The following is a 17,009-nucleotide window of genomic DNA, read 5'->3' on the forward strand; positions in this document are numbered from 1 at the left end:
GTCACTGGGCAGTTTTATTGAGACAGAATTTGGTGGTTCTTGGGGTTCCAAAATCCATAAAGACTTTTTTTAGACCTATATCTACAGAAATAGCAACCCTCTTCTAGGTTTTGGGTGAAAGCAGCCCTTCCTGGTGGAAAAGAATTTCAGCAGTAGCAAATTGTTTCTTAACATGGCAAAAAAAAAAAAAAAAAAAAAAAAGTCTGTCTCAGGAAGACACAATGTCATTATTTCCAACACCATCCTCAACAGGGACCTAGCAAAATTATACGGGCAACAGTGCCATCAAGTGGCCAAGAAGGAAAATAACCAATACCTGAAAAAGCGTTTTTTCCAAGAGTGAAATTCTGGTGGAAGCGCTTGGAGGAGAATCATCTGCATTCCCCTGGTTCCCCTCTTTGTCCTGGGAGGCACAGACAAGCTCCACATTTTCAACTCAGGACTTTCTCAGGTCATTTTTTAACCTTTTCCCAGGAGGCAGTGCACAGCCTCAGGTCAGGGCTGCCTGACTTGTCCTCTATGTGCAGCTCCCCTTCCTCAGCCCCTCTGATAGGCGGCGTCCTCTTCACCCGGGTACTGGCTGAGAGGTCACCTCCTCTGAAAACTCTACTCACTGCATCTAAAGTAGCCACTGCACTCCACACATCACTCTCTACAAGACACAAGTTTCATTTTTCTTCATAGCCCTTTTCGCATTGAAAATATTTTCTTTATTCATCTATTTACTTGCATATTTCCTGCCTTTCCCACACCCTCACGCCCTATGTTGAAATTTGATGAGAGTAGAGTCTTACCTGCCTTCCTCACTGCCATGTCCCACCATTGGGAACAGTGGCCGGAGTAGAGCCTCCAATGCAACACGTGCTGCTTGCATGAATGGATAAACGGGGGGAAGGAAAGAGGAGAGAAGCAAAGGCCAGTGTTTTACCAGGAGGCCCAAGTGACATTGTCTCCATTAGCAACTTCGGGACCAACATCTTACTTCCCTTTTTTATTTTTAAGATTCAGTGACTTCAAATGCAAAGGGAGTTCATATTATCAACTCTAATTATTTAGAGTGCACCGAGAATCAGTTAATCTGGCTTTAAATATCCCTCAAAGGTGCAGAATTACTCTAGGTATTGCACGCAGACTGTGCCTTCCTTTAAAATCCCTCTATCCTCATAAAGCTGCTATGGACCCAGGAAATCTCTAAGTGAGTCTTCCTTGTGTAACTGAGGAGCACTTGTGTTAAAATACAGAGGATCTCCAGCAACAGAAAAAGAGTGAACCTTTGCCTATGGAACATGACAATTTCCTGGAATCAAAGGCCTCTCTGCAGTAGCTGATCATGTTTTACGTCTGTGGGTTGATCTTGAAGATGTGGGCTTATCAATATATCTTGTCAACAATGGGCATTCATTTAAATAAAATCAAAACCTGCAGGCAAAGTTGCCAGAACTGGCAATTTATAGGGGCATTTTCACTCCAGAAGAACTAAAATTAAGCTACTGTTGAGTTTGGATTGCATTTTCATCCACATATAAATAACTTTGGTAGGTCACAGTAGAGGCGACATTGCTAAGGAACTCTGCGGTGTCTCCTCAAATTGTCAGGCCACTATCTTAAAAGACAGGCAGCTAGTCTATAGCAATTGTGTGGAAACCCTCCAGCTTTTACTTAGATCCCCAGCTGCTGCTTCAGATAATTAGATGGGAAAACTTTCCCTCTGAGACAGGTAAGGATGATGGAGTTTTCCGGCAGCGAATTGCGTGGCAAATCTGGGCAAGAGCTCCCTTCCAAAGTATCTGGTAACTGAGAGGAAACTCATTTAGAATTTCTGTCATGCAGGGTTTTCAAGAAAGACTTGGGGAAAGCCATGCAAACCTGCAAAGATGACATTTATAGCTCCAGGCTGAAAAAGTACCCTTTTATCTAGTGGCGGCCATGCTGGCTTCTCTGTAAGCATTCACGAATTGCTTGTCGATTTTCATCCAGAATTATAACATCTGCGTACCCTGCCCCACCAATCCAAGTAAATATGAACTGTGAATACATCCCACCTTCATATCACAGCTCAGCTGTTCTTAGCATTCATTCTTTTACTCATTAAACACTTGCTAAGCCCTTACTAATGCTTCCCTCCCACTGTGCCTGGGCAGGAGTCACGCTGAGATGATGCCCTGCCCTCCAGGTCTGAAGGAGGTGTGGCATAAGGAAGAGTATAACTGAAAAAGAAGATTCAAAGCACAGCAAGTAAGAGCTTCACCAACTACTTGCTTTGTGCACTTGGCCAGTGACTTAAACTCCCTGAGCTTCAGTTTCCTCACTTCTACAGTAGAGGTGAAGGCAGAACCTGTCACTTAGAGATCCTACAATCTATGTAAATTCTTCGGGATCTAGCCACACTATTGTAAGCAGTTAGGGAGACCAAATATTTTACCCCAAAATATATTTTTCAAATAATTTGAGATGTTCAGAGAGCTGGCAAACAGAAGTCTCCCTGCAAAGCTGTCTTCTGTGGGGGTAGATTTGCATCTGTAGGGAAGCTGCACTGATGCTGCGAGGTTTTCTCTGAGGCCTCCCCTTGTCCTTGTCTGGATCTAGGAAAGATTCACTGAGATCCTGACATCTTTAAAGGTCTAAAAAAGACATCTACCACCTACCCTCTCTGAGGGCAGCCACCTGTGAGGTTTTATCTACTTAACAAGCCTACCTATGCTAGCCAGGCCTCATCTTCTCCCCCTCCCATCACCTGTTTTACCACCATAATTTGTTTTGCCACAATCCAAGCCCCAATTACTTTTATTTAATTTCAATTTTTATTTTAGATTCAGGGGATGTAACATGATTGAACCCATCACCCAGGTAGTGAGCATAGTTCCCAATGTATAGTGTTTCAACCCTTGCCCCCCTTCCCTTCCTCCCCCTTGTAAAGTCCCCAGTGTCTGTTGTTCCCATCTTTATGTCAATGAGTGCCTGATTTTTAGCTCCTACTTACAAGTGAGAATATGCAGTATTTGGTTTTCTGTTCCTGCATTAATAGGCTTAGGATAATGGCCTCCAGCTGCATCCATGTTGCTGCAAAGAACATGACTTTAGTCTTTTTTATGGCTGTGTAGTATTCTACAGTATATATGCACCACATATAAATCCACAAATGTAGATTTCTTTATCCAATCCACAGTTGATGGCAAGTCCCATTTTTCTCTGTAGCCTCAAGAGGGCATGTAAGCTTCTGAACCCCTTTGGGAGGTAGGAGTCCTTACTCTGGGTTTTTCTCCCTGTGTGCACATTAATACATTTATATGCCTTTTCTCCAATTAGTCTGACTTTTGTGGGTTGATTTTTTTCTTTGCAAACCTTCTGGTATAGCTGTGTCCCCACCTAAATCTCATCTTGAATTCCAAGGTGTTGTGGGAGGGACCCGGTGGGAGGTAATTGAATCATGGGGGCAAGTCTTTCCTGTGCTGTCTTCATGATAGTGAATAAGTCTCATGAGATCTGATGGTTTTAAAAATGACAGTTTTTTTGTGCAAGCTCTCTCTTTGCCTGCTGCCATCCACGTAAGACATTACTTGCTCCTCCTTGCCTTCCACCATGATTGTGAGGCTTCCCCAGCCATGTGGAACTGTAAGTCTAATTAAACCTCTTTCTTTTGTAAATTTCCCAGTCTCAAGTATGTCTTTATCAGCAGCATGAAAACAGACTAATGAGCATTAGACAGACTAATGTTCATTAGAACAGTAAATAGGTACCAGTGCAGTGGAGCACTGCTGAGAAGATACCCGAAAATGTGGAAGTGACTTTGGAACTGGGTAACAGGCAGCAGTTATAACAGTTTGGAGGATTCAGAAGACAGGAAGATATGGGAAAGTTTAGAATTTCCAAGAGACTTGTTCAATGGGTTTGACAAAAATGCTGATAATGATATGAACAATAAGTTCAAAGTTGAAGTGGTCTCAGATGGAGATGAGGAACTTGTGGGGAACTGAAGCAAAAATGACTCTTGCTATGTTTTAGCAAAGAGACGGGCAGCATTTTGCCCCTGCCCTAGAGATTTTTGGAACTTTGAACTTGAGAGAGATGATTTAGGGTATCTGGCAGAAGAAATTTCTAAGCAGCAAAGAATTCAAGAGGTGACTTGGGTGCTGTTAAAGGCATTCAGTTTCAAAAGGGACACAAAGCATAAAAGTTTGGAAAATTTGCAGCCTGACAATGCAATATAAAAGAAAATCTTTTTTTCTGAGAAGAAATTCAAGCCACCTGCATAAATTTGCATAAGGAGGAGCTGAATGTCAATCCCTAAGACAATAGGGAAAATGTCTCCAGGGCATGTCAGAGGTCTTCACATCAGCCCCTCCCATCACAGGCCTGAAGGCCTAGGAGGAAACAGTGGTTTCATGGGATGGGCCCAGGGTTCCTATGCTGTATGAAGCATGGGGACTTGGTGTTTGTGTCCTCGCCACTCCAGCCATGACTGAAACGGGCCAGTGAAGAGCCTGGGCCATGGCTTCAGAGGGTGCAAGCCTCAAGCCTTGGCAACTGTCAAGAATTGGGGTTTGGGAACCTCTGCCTAGATTTCAGAGGATGTATGGAAACACCTGGATGTCCAGTCAGAAGTTTGCTGCAGGGGCAGGTCCCTCATATAGAACCTCTGCCAGGGCAGTGTGGAAGGAAAATATGGGGTCAGAGTCACCACACAGTGTTTTAACTGGGGCACTTCCTACTGGAGCTATGAAAAGAGGACCACTGTCCTCCAGAACCCAGAAGGGTAGATCCACTGACCGCTTACACTGTGGGCCTGGAAAAGCCAAAGACACTCAACACCAGCCTGTGAAAGCAGTTGGGAGGGAGGCTGTACCCTGCAAAGCCACAGAGGCAGAGCTGCTCAAGGCCATGTGAGCCCACCTCTTGCATCAGCATGACCTGGATGTGAGACATGGAGTCAAAGGAGATCATTCTGGAGCTGTAAGACTTTACTTGCCCCACTGGATTTTGGACTCGCATGAGGCCTGTGGCCCCTTTGTTTTGGCCAGTTTTTCCCATTTGGAATGGCTGTATTTATATAATCCCTGTACCCACATTGTATCTAGGAAGTAACTAACTTGCTTTTGATTTTACAGGCTCATAGTCGGAAAAGATTTACCTTTTCTCAGATGAGAATTTGGACTGTGGACTTTCGAGTTAATGCTGAAATGAGTAAAGCCTTTGAGGGACTGTTGGGAAGCCATGATTGGTTTTGAAATGTGAGGACATGAGATTTGGGAGGGGCTGGGGTGAAATGATACGGCTTGGTTGTGTTCCCATCCAAATCTCATCTTGAATTTCCAGGTGTTGTGGGAGGGACCAGGTGAAAGGTAATTGAATCATGGGGGCAAGTCTTTCCCATGCTGTTCTCATGATAGTGAATAAGTCTCACTAGATCTGATGGATTTAAAAATGGGAACTTTTCTGCACAAGCTCTCTCTTTTCCTGATGCCATACATGTAAGACATAACTTGCTCTTCCTTGCCTTCCACCCTGATTGTGAGGCTTCCCCAGCCATGTGGAACTGTAAGTCCAATCAAATCTCTATCTTTTGTAAATTGTCCAGTCTTGGGTATGTCTATTTCAGCAGTGTGAAAATGGACTAATACACCTTCAGAAGTGGAGTTTTTCTCTTGTCCCCTAATAAACTGGAACTTCAAGGATTCAACTGGGAAGGGGAATATTTCCAGGCACCCATGGTTACACAGCTGGTGAGAAAATTCCCAAAGGCTTTATGGAGTTCTGGCACTTTGGGTGAATCACTTCCTGGCCTCAGGACTCATTTCCTTATTATTTAGTTGTGGAAGTTGGATTAAAGTTGATTCCATCCAGCTCTTACTTTCTATTGTTTGACCTGAGTCATAAAAACTAGGATTTGGACTTGCAGAGATAAAAGAGAAAAGGATATTCCCAGAGGAGACTAGCAGGGAGTATTCTTTAATCAGAAACATCACCCTTGTTGACCACCATCTATAGAACATTTAATTCAGCAGTTGCTTCCTGAGCATCTACCATATACCCAGGAGAGATGTTCAAAATACTTAACAGCTAGGCATGGGCCCCAATGGCCTAAGGAATGGATGCTGGCCAAGGTGCTGGGGCAGGGTCTAGGGACCTCTGCTGGGCCAGTGTTACCTAACAGGGGATCTTGATGAGGTCCTGGGATAGGAGCAGAGTGGCCAGGAAAAGAAGGGGGAGTATTACCATGGTAGCTCGGTGCAGTGATTTGTTACTAATAACATGTAAATACTCACACTCCAACGTGTCAAAGTTGAGTAAAATTCAGCCCCTTTCCTCAGTCTCTCAAACAAGCAATGCTCCCATGAGCCAGCAAGTTCATCAGTGGGAATGGCAATGAGTGACAAGGCCCAGTAGAGGCAGCCAGCCTGCGAGAGGCAGGGGATTGACTCCCTCCAAGCTGCCAGGGAGGTGAGATCAGGCACAGTCTTCCTCTCAGGGGTCATTCCTGACCCAGACAGTGCTCAGGGGAAAGGACAGACATTTCCCTCTGTGCAGATCCAAGCGGCAGGCCGATTACCAGGGGCAGCTACCACAAATGTAAATACAGAGTGAAAAATGGAGGCAAGGCCAAATGAGCGCTGGCAGGTCTAGGGTGATGGGCCTCCTGTGTCAGGAATCTTGCAACCGCCACTGGGGAGGGGTGTAATATAATAACAACAGTCAGAAGTGACATTGGCCATAAACCTCCAACACATGCCAGCTGAAAACCGGGCCTTAACAAGCCCAATATTGATGCCCTGGACCTGACGCTGTGTTAATACATTATCCAAATGCACTCTCTCATTTGATTATCAAACCACTCTATGAGGAAGGTACTTTATTTTTTACTTTTTTAAGATGGAGTTTTGCTCTTATCGCCCAGGCTGGAGTGCAATGGCACAATTTCGGCTCACTTGCAACCTCCGCCTCCCAGGTTCAAGCGATTATCCCACCTCAGCCTCCCAAGTAGCTGGGATTACAGGTGCCCGCCACCATGCCCGACTAATTTCTGTATTTTTAGTAGAGACAAGGTTTCACCATGTTAGCCAGGCTGGTCTGGAACACCTGACCTCAGGTGATCTGCTCACCTCGGCCTCCCAAAGTGCTGGGATTACAGGCATCAGCCACCGCACCTGGCCGATGAAGGTACTTTATTATTTTCATATTAGAGAAGAAGAAACTAGGCCTTTGTAAGGCCAAAGCTTACAAAGCAAGTTAGAAGCTAAGCCAGAGCTTGCACTAAGGCCTGACTGACCCTGGGGTCTAGTCCTTAACCACAGTGCTGAGCCATCTTCTTAAACTTGCACAGTTAATGTGTAACTGAAACCACACCTACCCACGTGCTGGCTGACAAATTCCAGGTCCTTCAGGCAGCATGAATACTTCATCCTTGAAAATTTTTCTGGATCCTTAAATCAGACAAATGAACACACAGTCCTCCTGCCCATGAAAGACACCATTAGCCTTCCCAATAAGGAAAATTACTGGGATGCTATTTTGACATACTGAGAGTTTTTCCCCCAGAATTTCATTGCATCTCATTCCTTTCTTCCTTTCCAACCATCAGGCCATTTCTTGTTAACTGCCTGGGAGAAAGGATAGAAGAATAAGAAAAAGCAAGGGAGCTGAAGCAGGCCCTACTGATGCTGCATCCATGCCCCTTCAGTCCTCGCCACTTCTGGGCATCCCCATGCAACATCCAGCTGCCATGTCTGCATTCCTTTACCTTAGAGCTTTCTCCTCCCAGACCCAAGGGAGGCCAATGTGCCAGAGAAATAACTTCTATAAGCAGCTGTCATCCAATAACTAATGCAAACTGGTAGATAAATACCCCAGCTCCCTCACCTGTCAGGTGAAATAACTTAGGGGCTTGTATTCCCCCTTTTTATAGAACAATGTTCTAAATTTGTTTCAAGTTTTAGATTCAAGGGGTACATGTACAGATGTATTACATGGGTATACTGCATGATGATGCGGTTTGGGCTTCTAGTGATCCCATTGTCCAAGTAGTGGGCCTAGCACTCAGTAGGTAGTTTTCCAGCCCTTGCCTCCCTTCCTTCCTCCCCAGTGTCTATTATTCTTCTCTTTGTGTCCCTGTGTACCCAATGCTCAGCTCCCACTTATAATGAGAACATGCAGTATTTGGTTTTCTGTTTCTGCCTTAATTCTCTTAGGATAATGGCCTGCAGCTGCACCCATGTCAGTGGACAGGAAATGATTTTGTTCTTTTTCATGGCTGCAGGAGGCTTGAATTCTATGCCAGCTCTCAGAACTCCCCAGCAGGATTAAGCAGCCACCCACAGTGATTACTGGTTTGATGACACACATTTTGCTGGCTGCTTTCTCTGCCCTTCCCTACTTCTCTACCGGCACTTCCCGGAACCACCTCCCAAATAAACCTTCTCAGAATCTGTTCCTAGGAGGAAGCCAGCCTAAGGCAGGAGTGAATTCATCATTCTAAGTCTTAAAGTTTAAGCCCCAAGGAACTCAAAGCATAGAATAATGGTAATCAGAAATAACAGTGTTTCATTCTCAGAACTAGAAAAGATTCCTTGATTTTGGAGAAAGAAAGCCAGGATGCCAGGACCTTCAGACTTTCTGACAAAGTGATGCTTGTACTCTGCCACCACTTCCCCACCCCCGTTCTGAGCCAATTAGGGAGAAAAGCAGAAACTGCAGAGAGTTTGGGGGTCTCTAAGAGCAGATTGACCTGGCTTGGCCTCTCTAGTGGGAGCCAGGCAGGGGCCAGGAAACTGGAAAAAACATCAAGCTGCATGGGATGTCTAGGCTGACCATGCCAGGCAGCCTCATGGAGCGCTGATGAGCACAAAAACTCCAAACACACAGAGGCTCAGAAGCAGGGCGGCCTCCAACCCATGGTGGAGGGAGATGTTTCCCCATCTGCCCCAGATGGCAGGGGCTTGGCACAGGGCTTCCGAACAGATGACCAGACAGGTCACACATGTCTCATATCCTGGAGAGGACACCTGTGTGCCCGCCTCACACCTCGGCTGCACTCCTGAATTTGCAGTGGTTTTGATCCTCATCAGACTGACAGTATCCTGCCTAAGTGCACACTGAGCTTCTTTCCTTTTCTGCACCGCAGCTTCTCCAACACTGCAAGCAGGGGAGGAGACAGGCAGGCGGGAACTCAGCCACAGGAACACAGGAGCAGCAGAGAAGTGCCGGGGAGATGCCCCATCCTCTAGACAAGCTTCCACCAACGGGAAAGAGAGCAGCTGGGAACATCGACCTCACATAAACAACTCCAAAAGGCCTTCGCCATATTCCTCAGAGCATCCTGGTTGGACTGAACTCCAGCTATCTCTAGCATGACCAACTCAATAACCCACCATGTTCTGAACCTTCCCGGTGACTCATTTCCTGGAGTCAGCTCCCAAATAAACCACCTGCACACAAGTTCTTACCTCAGGTCTGCTTTCAGGGGAAACCCAGGTCAAATACATGCTCAGAAGTTACCAAATAGACAAGGATGATGGGGAGGACCTGTTCCCCCACACCATAGAAGCCCCTCAGAACTAGATGCAACCTCTTTGAAACTGCAAAAACCCTCATCAGCTGCAATTTCCATAACCCCTAAGAATGGGGCCTCACAAAAGAAATTAAGTTCAGCTATTAATAAAAATAGGCAGAACTACTCTTGCATTTCTTGAACACATAGAAACATTACCTTTGACCCAAGGATGAGATAAGAAAGCAGGGTGCTCATGCTCCTCTGTCCCTGCAGGCCAGGTGGACAGGCTTCATGGAGAACTGAGGTGCTGCCACAACTCTTTGCTCACAAGTGACCATGACCCTGATGAGATGGGCAGCCCGAGACTACAAGTAGACAATCAAGAGGGCCTTTAAAGACATCCTCCAGGCAGTTCTGGATAGACGAGGCTTTAGTGAAACAGGCAGGTCAAAGGGTATTGCTACTTCCACAGTGTAAAAAGCCAGCCAGGTGCTCCATTTCTCTTGGCTTCTGTCCAGAGTCCAAAGCACGAGCTCATCTCAGAAGCCCACATTCCACATGCAAGGGGTCAGGGGTGCCTGGGTTCTGTTCCTGAGTAGCTGGGACCACAGGCACATTCCACCATGCCAGAGTAATTATTCTATTTTTTTGTAGAGATGGAGTTTCCCTATGTTGCCCAGGCTGGTCTGAACTACTGGTCTCAGGGAATCCTCTTGCCTCAGCCTCCCAAAGTGCTGGGATTATAGGCATTAGCCACAGCACCCGTCCTGAGCCTGCATCCTTGAAGACATTGCTAAGCCACTGACTTAATTCTGTCATTTCCTTTATTTATTTATTTATTTATTTTTTATTATTATACTTTAAGTTTTAGGGTACATGTGCACGTTGTGCAGCTTAGTTACATGTGTATACATGTGCCATGCTGGTGTGCTGCACCCACTAACTCGTCATCTAGCATTAGGTATATCTCCCAATGCTATCCCTCCCCCCTCCCCCCACCCCACAACAGTCCCCAGAGTGTGATGTTCCCCTTCCTGTGTCCATGTGATCTCATTGTTCAATTCCCACCTATGAGTGAGAATATGCAGTGTTTGGTTTTTTGTTCTTGTGATAGTTTACTGAGAATGATGGTTTCCAATTTCATCCATGTCCCTACAAAGGACATGAACTCATCATTTTTTATGGCTGCATAGTATTCCATGGTGTATATGTGCCACATTTTCTTAATCCAGTCTATCATTGTTGGACATTTGGGTTGGTTCCAAGTCTCTGCTATTGTGAATAATGCCGCAATAAACATATGTGTGCATGTGTCTTTATAGCAGCATGATTTATAGTCCTTTGGGTATATACCCAGTAATGGGATGGCTGGGTCAAATGGTATTTCTAGTTCTAGATCCCTGAGGAATCACCACACTAACTTCCACAATGGTTGAACTAGTTTACAGTCCCAACAACAGTGTAAAAGTGTTCCTATTTGTCCACATCCTCTCCAGCACCTCTTGTTTCCTGACTTTTTAATGATTGCCATTCTAACTGGTGTGAGATGGTATCTCATTGTGGTTTTGATTTGCATTTCTCTGATGGCCAGTGATGGTGAGCATTTTTTCATGTGTTTTTTGGCTGCATAAATGTCTTCTTTTGAGAAGTGTCTGTTCATGTCCTTTGCCCACTTTTTGATGGGGTTGTTTGTTTTTTTCTTGTAAATTTGTTTGGGATCATTGTAGATTCTGGATATTAGCCCTTTGTCAGATGAGTAAGTTGCAAAAATTTTCTCCCATTTTGTAGGTTGCCTGTTCACTCTGATGGTAGTTTCTTTTGCTGTGCAGAAGCTCTTTAGTTTAATAAGATCCCATTTGTCAATTTTGTCTTTTGTTGCCATTGCTTTTGGTGTTTTAGACATGAAGTCCTTGCCCATGCCTATGTCCTGAATGGTAATGCCTAGGTTTTCTTCTAGGGTTTTTATGGTTTTAGGTCTAACGTTTAAGTCTTTAATCCATCTTGAATTGATTTTTGTATAAGGTGTAAGGAAGGGATCCAGTTTCAGCTTTCTACATATGGCTAGCCAGTTTTCCCAGCACCATTTATTAAATAGGGAATCCTTTCCCCATTGCTTGTTTTTGTCAGGTTTGTCAAAGATCAGATAGTTGTAGATATGCGGCATTATTTCTGAGGGCTCTGTTCTGTTCCATTGATCTATATCTCTGTTTTGGTACCAGTACCATGCTGTTTTGGTTACTGTAGCCTTGTAGTATAGTTTGAAGTCAGGTAGTGTGATGCCTCCAGCTTTGTTCTTTTGGCTTAGGATTGACTTGGTGATGCCGGCTCTTTTTTGGTTCCATATGAACTTTAAAGTAGTTTTTTCCAATTCTGTGAAGAAAGTCATTGGTAGCTTGATGGGGATGGCATTGAATCTGTAAATGACCTTGGGCAGTATGGCCATTTTCACGATATTGATTCTTCCTACCCATGAGCATAAAATGTTCTTCCATTTGTTTGTATCCTCTTTTATTTCCTTGAGCAGTGGTTTGTAGTTCTCCTTGAAGAGGTCCTTCACATCCCTTGTAAGTTGGATTCCTAGGTATTTTATTCTCTTTGAAGCAATTGTGAATGGGAGTTCACTCATAGTTTGGCTCTCTGTTTGTCTGTTGTTGGTGTATAGGAATGCTTGTGATTTTTGTACATTGATTTTGTATCCTGAGACTTTGCTGAAGTTGCTTATCAGCTTAAGGAGATTTTGGGCTGAGACAATGGGGTTTTCCAGATATACAATCATGTCATCTGCAAACAGGGACAATTTGACTTCCTCTTTCCTAATTGAATACACTTTATTTCCTTCTCCTGCCTAATTGCCCTGGCCAGAACTTCCAACACTATGTTGAATAGGAGTGGTGAGAGAGGGCATCCCTGTCTTGTGCCAGTTTTCAAAGGGAATGCTTCCAGTTTTTGCCCATTCAGTGTGATATTGGCTGTGGGTTTGTCATAGATAGCTCTTATTATTTTGAAATATGTCCCATCAATACCTAATTTATTGAGAGTTTTTAGCATGAAGGGTTGTTGAATTTTGTCAAAGGCCTTTTCTGCATCTATTGAGATAATCATGTGGTTTTTGTCTTTGGTTCTGTTTATATGCTGGATTATATTTATTGATTTGCGTATATTGAACCAGCCTTGCATCCCAGGGATGAAGCCCACTTGATCATGGTGGATAAGCTTTTTGATGTGCTGCTGGATTCGGTTTGCCAGTATTTTATTGAGGATTTTTGCATCAATGTTCATCAAGGATATTGGTCTAAAATTCTCTTTTTTGGTTTTGTCTCTGCCCAGCTTTGGTATCAGAATAATGCTGGCCTTATAAAATAAGTTAGGGAGGATTCCCTCTTTTTCTATTGATTGGAATAGTTTCAGAAGGAATGGTACCAGTTCCTCCTTGTACCTCTGGTAGAATTCAGCTGTGAATCCATCTGGTCCTGGACTCTTTTTGGTTGGTAAGCTATTGATTATTGCCACAATTTCAGATCCTGTTATTGGTCCATTCAGAGATTCAACTTCTTCCTGGTTTAGTCTTGGGAGAGTGTATGTGTCGAGGAATTTATCCATTTCTTCTAGATTTTCTAGTTTATTTGCGTAGAGGTGTTTGTAGTATTCTCTGATGGTAGTTTGTATTTCTGTGGGATCGGTGGTGATATCCCCTTTATCATTTTTTATTGCATCTATTTGATTCTTCTCTCTTTTTTTCTTTATTAGTCTTGCTAGTGGTCTATCAATTTTGTTGATCCTTTCAAAAAACCAGCTCCTGGATTCATTGATTTTTTGAAGGGTTTTTTTGTGTCTCTATTTCCTTCAGTTCTGCTCTGATTTTAGTTATTTCTTGCCTTCTGCTAGCTTTTGAATGTGTCTGCTCTTGCTTTTCTAGTTATTTTAATTGTGATGTTAGGGTGTCAATTTTGGATCTTTCCTGCTTTCTCTTGTGGGCATTTAGTGCTATAAATTTCCCTCTACACACTGCTTTGAATGCGTCCCAGAGATTCTGGTATGTTGTGTCTTTGTTCTCCTTGGTTTCAAAGAACATCTTTATTTCTGCCTTCATTTCGTTATGTACCCAGTAGTCATTCAGAAGCAGGTTGTTCAGTTTCCAGGTAGTTGAGTGGTTTTGAGTGAGATTCTTAATCCTGAGTTCTAGTTTGATTGCACTGTGGTCTGAGAGATAGTTTGTTATAATTTCTGTTCTTTTACATTTGCTGAGGAGAGCTTTACTTCCAAGTATGTGGTCAATTTTGGAATAGGTGTGGTGTGGTGCTGAAAAAAATGTATATTCTGTTGATTTGGGGTGGAGAGTTCTGTAGATGTCTATTACGTCCACTTAGTGCAGAGCTGAGTTCAATTCCTGGGTATCCTTGTTGACTTTCTGTCTCATTGATCTGTCTAATGTTGACAGTGGGGTGTTAAAGTCTCCCATTATTAATGTGTGGGAGTCTAAGTCTCTTTGTAGGTCACTCAGGACTTGTTTTATGAATCTGGGTGCTCCTGTATTGGATGCATATATATTTAGGATAGTTAGCTCTTCTTGTTGAATTGATCCCTTTACCATTATGTAATGGCCTTCTTTGTCTCTTTTGATCTTTGTTGGTTTAAAGTCTGTTTTATCAGAGACTAGGATTGCAACCCCTGCCTTTTTTCTTTTCCATTTCCTTGGTAGATCTTCCTCCATCCTTTTATTTTGAGCCTGTGTGTGTCTCTGCACATGAGATGGGTTTCCTGAATATAGCACACTGATGAGTCTTGACTCTTTATCCAATTTGCCAGTCTGTGTCTTTTAATTGGAGCATTTAGTCCATTTACATTTAAAGTTAATAGTGTTATGTGTGAATTTGATCCTGTCATTATGATGTTAGCTGGTTATTTTGCTCGTTAGTTGATGCAGTTTCTTCCTAGTCTCTATGGTCTTTACGTTTTGGCATGATTTTGCAGCGGCTGGTACCGGTTGTTCCTTTCCATGTTTAGCGCTTTCTCCAGGAGCTCTTTTAGGGCAGGCCTGGTGGTGACAAAATCTCTCAGCATTTGCTTGTCTGTAAAGTAGTTTATTTCTCCTTCACTTATGAAGCTTAGTTTGGCTGGATATGAAATTCTGGGTTGAAAATTCTTTTCTTTAAGAATGTTGAATATTGGCCCCCACTCTCTTCTGGCTTGTAGGGTTTCTGCCGAGAGATCCGCTGTTAGTCTGATGGGCTTCCCTTTGAGGGTAACCCGACCTTTCTCTCTGGCTGCCCTTAACATTTTTTCCTTCATTTCAACTTTGGTGAATCTGACAATTATGTGTCTTGGAGTTGCTCTTCTCGAGGAGTATCTTTGTGGCATTCTCTGTATTTCCTGAATCTGAACGTTGGCCTGCCTTGCTAGATTGGGGAAGTTCTCCTGGATAATATCCTGCAGAGTGTTTTCCAACTTGGTTCCATTCTCCCCAACACTTTCAGGTACACCAATCAGATGCAGATTTGGTCTTTTCACATAGTCCCATATTTCTTGGAGGCTTTGCTCGTTTCTTTTTATTCTTTTTTCTCTAAACTTTCCTTCTTGCTTCATTTCATTCATTTCATCTTCCATCACTGATACCCTTTCTTCCAGTTGATCGCATCGGCTCCTGAGGCTTCTGCATTCTTCACGTAGTTCTCGAGCCTTGGTTTTCAGCTCCATCAGCTCCTTTAAGCACTTCTCTGTATTGGTTATTCTAGTTATACATTCTTCTAAATTTTTTTCAAAGTTTTCAACTTCTTTGCCTTTGGTTTGAATGTCCTCCCGTAGCTCAGAGTAATTTGATCATCTGAAGCCTTCTTCTCTCAGCTCGTCAAAGTCATTCTCTGGCCAGCTTTGTCCCGTTGCTGGTGAGGAGCTGCGTTCTTTTGGAGGAGGAGAGGCACTCTGATTGTTAGAGTTTCCAGTTTTTCTGTTCTGTTTTTTCCCCATCTTTGTGGTTTTATCTACTTTTGGTCTTTGATGATGGTGATGTACAGATGGGTTTTTGGTGTGGATGTCCTTTCTGTTTGTTAGTTTTCCTTCTAACAGACAGGACCCTCAGCTGCAGGTCTGTTGGAGTACCCTGCAGTGTGAGGTGTCAGTGTGCCCCTGCTGGAGGGTGCCTCCCAGTTAGGCTGCTCGGGGGTCAGGGGTCAGGGACCCACTCGAGGAGGCAGTCTGCCCATTCTCAGATCCCCAGCTGCGTGCTGGGAGAACCACTGCTCTCTTCAAAGCTGTCAGACAGGGACATTTAAGTCTGCAGAGATTACTGCTGTCTTTTTGTTTGTCTGTGCCCTGCCCCCAGAGGTGGAGCCTACAGAGGCAGGCAGGCCTCCTTGAGCTGTGGTGGGCTCCACCAGGTTCGAGCTTCCTGGCTGCTTTGTTTACCTAAGCAAGACTGGGCAATGGTGGGCGCCCCTCCCCCAGCCTCGCTGCCGCCTTGCAGTTTGATCTCAGACTGCTGTGCTAGCAATCAGTGAGACTCCGTGGGGTAGGACCCTCCGAGCCAGGTGCGGGATATAATCTTTTGGTGCGCCGTTTTTTAAGCCTGTTGGAAAAGCGCAGTATTAGGGTGGGAGTGACCCGATTTTCCAGGTGCCGTCCATCACCCCTTTCTTTGATTAGGAAAGGGAACTCCCTGACCCCTTGCGCTTCCCGAGTGAGGCAATGCCTCGCCCTCCTTCGGCTCACGCACGGTGCACGCACCCACTGACCTGCGCCCACTGTCTGGCACTCCCTAGTGAGATGAACCTGGTACCTCAGATGGAAATGCAGAAATCACCCATCTTCTGCATCATTCAGGCTGGGAGCTGTAGACCGGAGCTGTTCCTATTCGGCCATCTTGGCTCCTCCCTCAAGTCTGTCATTTCCTTATATCTGACTGTCTTGTTATAGGATAATAGGCCCTGTTTTTAAAGATTTTTATTGAGATTTCACTTTTATCTGTGATCAATAAGTGAAAATGGTGTTTTAAGTAAATAGAGCTTTTGCAACTACTAGAGTTTTCATAAACTAAGTATTAAGGACAAATGTATGCCATTTCTCTTTAAGAATGAAACATACCATAAAAATTCAGTAATCTGGCATCTTATAGTCTGGGAGGATGCTAGGTTACTGGGTTTTCCAGGTCAGTGAAAGATACTGTCTTGATTCCCCCAAACACCCTAATTTCACAGTTATAAATTTAAAGAAAAAACAAAATCTGTAATATACTTGAACAGAAATTTCCAGTTTTCATGGAAGGTTTTCTGTATAACATTTATTATAACTACATAATTCTATTTATTTTAAAGCCCTAAAAGTTTAATTATTTTTTAATATAAAAAATTATTTTAATATAAAGGACTTTCAGTTGCTAAAAAATGTTACTTTAAAACAACTTTCAAGCCTGTGGCTAAACCAATCATTTGAAGTGCTCTTCCTGGCACATCCTAGCCAAAAGCCAGGATCACGATGTTGATTATGACAAGACTTTGACCCAAGTTGTCACAGGAGTAGCTGAGGATGAAGC

This window comes from Gorilla gorilla, chromosome 20, assembly GCF_029281585.2.
Source record: "Gorilla gorilla gorilla isolate KB3781 chromosome 20, NHGRI_mGorGor1-v2.1_pri, whole genome shotgun sequence".
In the NCBI taxonomy this organism is placed as follows: domain Eukaryota; kingdom Metazoa; phylum Chordata; class Mammalia; order Primates; family Hominidae; genus Gorilla; species Gorilla gorilla.